At 48.1% G+C, this 3,048-nt stretch overlaps 1 protein-coding gene and 1 long non-coding RNA gene across 3 annotated transcripts in view; both read right to left on the bottom strand.

Moving 5' to 3' along the window:
- Positions 1-3,034, bottom strand: part of LOC105460766 — a 22,654-nt gene extending 19,620 nt beyond the window's left edge. Inside the window, exons 1-3 of the long non-coding RNA XR_975872.1 lie at positions 2,950-3,034; positions 2,692-2,854; positions 2,350-2,603 (exon numbers count right to left, since the gene is read on the bottom strand). This is a non-coding gene — a long non-coding RNA (uncharacterized LOC105460766). The remainder of the gene's footprint in view (positions 1-2,349; positions 2,604-2,691; positions 2,855-2,949) is intronic.
- The window catches only part of LOC105460727 (WD repeat-containing protein 35-like), a 48,547-nt gene that overhangs the window by 8,213 nt on the left and 37,286 nt on the right, over positions 1-3,048 (bottom strand). The window lies entirely within an intron of this gene.

Raw genomic sequence — 3,048 nt, forward strand, 5'->3', positions numbered from 1 at the left:
TACGCGAGTGTAGTGCGGTTGCGATTAATTTCGGAGTGGATCTGTTTACGGTTCGGATTGGGTGAATAATTACTCTGTAAGAGAATTAAATTAGGCAGGAAACGGGCCCCGTGCAGAGGTCGGTGCTTTAGCACACGTACTCTCGCGCGGGTTCATGTAAATGGGCCCTTTGTGTGGTGCATAGTCTTGACTCTGCATACTCTGTGGCGGCAGCGCCACGTGTGTGGAGAGTGACGCGGTCGGGGCGTGTACTTGTGCCGGACAGCGGTCAATGCTGTGATAAATGCACTAAGTGCACGGGGTGCGCGGAGTAGCGTGCGCGGTTGCGGTGCACGAAAGTGAACGCGTGGCGGCGCGCGCCGCGCTCGCATGTGCACGACTGTTATGGCCGCGATGGCAGCGACTCCTGCTTGTGGTGACGTGTAGTGCCGCTTTGCATGCAACTGCTCGATTGGCACTGCTTGATTGCATGCGTAACTAATTAATTAGGTGCAGTGTTGGGGGCCGGCGGCGGTTGGCCAGCTACCCCTCCGTTTTTTGGAGGGACTCCGCTGCCCTTGCGGGGCGCCTGACGGGCTCTTGGGACCTGCGGTCTCCCCTTGCTATTGCAGCCAGAGTGGATGTCCTTGGGGTCCAGCGCTCTCTAACTCCTGCCCGCACGCGCTCTGTATCCGCTGCATCGGCTGGTCATCAGTACAAGGTAGGAGTTACGGGTACACCGTTGCCAGGGAAGCGTGAACCTCGCGCGGTTTTCCGACGGAAAGACTCGCGCTCTTGTATCATTCTTTAAATGACACGTGGAGTTACTCGCGCAGAGATACTTTGGACAGAGTAATATCATCGTATGCAAACCTTGACATTTATATCTTAAAGTGCATATCGCATCTGAACGGGAGTGAAAAAGGCGCCCGCGCGTTGGGCGCACGGGTTGTTACGCGATTGACTTGACGCGGATATTGGCTGTGGAAATTCTTTATAAAGAAGTGCGTAAATAAGTGTAAAATAGACCCTGGCAATGTGTGATACTAGCTAGATACACATGGTTGCCTTATGCACGTCTGTACGGTGAGTGCGGCTATTGCACCGGGAGCCTGCACCCGTGCATTGACATTGATATACGGAGTTGCGCCTTTCGGCGCCGGCGGGGGACGTGCGAAGGACGAGCTGCGAATGGAGCCTGTCGACTGAAGAGCGGAGGTGCCGGAGCAGAGGAAAGGTGCATGCACGTGCCTGCATAAATAACTGTGCTCGTTCGCTGTGCTGTGCACTCTCGCGTGACTTCTTTGAATGTCCTTTATACTGCGTACGCGGATTCTATTAAGGAGAAAGCGGGAAATATACGTATACTTACAGTCGGATGCGTTCGCGAGGAAAGCGATATGGTTTTTGTGTCTGCATGGAGTATATCAATACTTTCTTTGACAACGCTGATTATGCTTAAACGATAGACACTTGTGTAAAACGAATTATTGACTGGGCGGTGGAAACTGCTTTACGCTTATCCTTTTCGGTTGTTAAATGCGCGTTCGATAGTCTATATGAACGGGGCTGCACCCCGAGAAAATCTCTCCGCCCTATGAGTGCTATAGGTGACAGGGGAGGTTATGGTGCCCGGGACAGATGTCTGGATACTGGCGGTAGCAGATGGATGACTGCTGCTTGATACCTTATGTTTGACTGTTGCATATGTGGTGTCAGCTCGCTGCTTTCTTTCATTTACCTATAAATGTTAAGAGGATCGTAGCTAGAGTACGTAGCTTGAGGAAATAATAAATCGTCGTACGGTCATGATATAAAGGAGAGAGACTAACCAGAAAGTGCCATATCAGTTAACTCGGGACGCGTATTTATTCATACCTGAATACATATAATAAGTGGTAGTCGTATTGCGGTGCCACTGCACCCGTGTACGAAGCGTAGGTTAAGGATAGGCAATAATAGGAAATAGTTAACGCGGAACACACAAGTAATGTACAGATGTCACGCTGCGGGGGCTCGTGTGCTGCTGCTGCGTCTGCATACACTGTGTAATCTGGAAACAGAATTAGAAAGTTAGAAATAGTAAATACTATTAATTTATGATAAACGGGAACTGAATACGACTTGTGGATATGATTTAAGTAAATCTTACCGGAATAAGTAATAAACGGTGTCCTCTGGTAGTTTATGGGAAGGATGCGATGTAACGCTGCGGGGATACGCATACTGATATTCTGCCGGAGCATGCTGTGTGACCTGGAAATAAGTTGAGGCATTGATTAGTGTTGTTTATGGTGAGTGGAAGTAAGGGTGCATTGCTGGCACGACTTAGGAATATTTAGATAAAGTGGGAAACAAGATTAGTGTTACCTGTTAGGTTATTGCCGGGATACAGTCTCATACGCCGGGGGCGAGCGCACTACTGCTGCGTCCGCATGTGCTGGATAGCCTGGAAGTATTGCCTGAAATGTTAAATAATAGTGTTATCAAATGACAGATTATGTAATCTAGGAAAATCTAAGTGGAATAGATAGTTAATAGATAAATAGAATTATCTGTAAGCCAGTTGTGGGGGTGGTGCCACGCTGCGGGGATGCAAACGTTGTCACTGCGCCTACGCACACCTGGAAATAATATTAGAGATATAGAGATATAGAGTATAGAGTATCGTAGTGATGACAATGCGAACAAGAGGTGACCCATAAACGTTACCTGACATTAGCGTAGATCATAGATTGGCACTGTGGGGATGCATGTGTTGCTGCTGCGCCTATGCGTACTGTATAAACCTGAAAATAACACAGAGATATTGACTGGGTCAACCTAGGATTAGTGGACTGCAGGGACTCCGCTACGCTGGTGTGTACTGCATAACCTGAAAGAACATTAGAGGTATTATTTATTCTTGAAATAAATAGGAACGGTACGATTGAAAATGATTTAAGAAAGTAGATATTGAAGAACCATTACCTGGTAATCAATTCCGGGGTACAGAGTTGCACTGCGGAGCTGTATGCGCTGTTACTGCATCGGTGCGCACTGCATGCATAATCTGGAACAGCATTATTA

This window comes from Wasmannia auropunctata, unplaced genomic scaffold (genome assembly GCF_000956235.1).
Source record: "Wasmannia auropunctata unplaced genomic scaffold, wasmannia.A_1.0 LD336101.1, whole genome shotgun sequence".
Taxonomy (NCBI): Eukaryota; Metazoa; Arthropoda; class Insecta; order Hymenoptera; family Formicidae; genus Wasmannia; species Wasmannia auropunctata.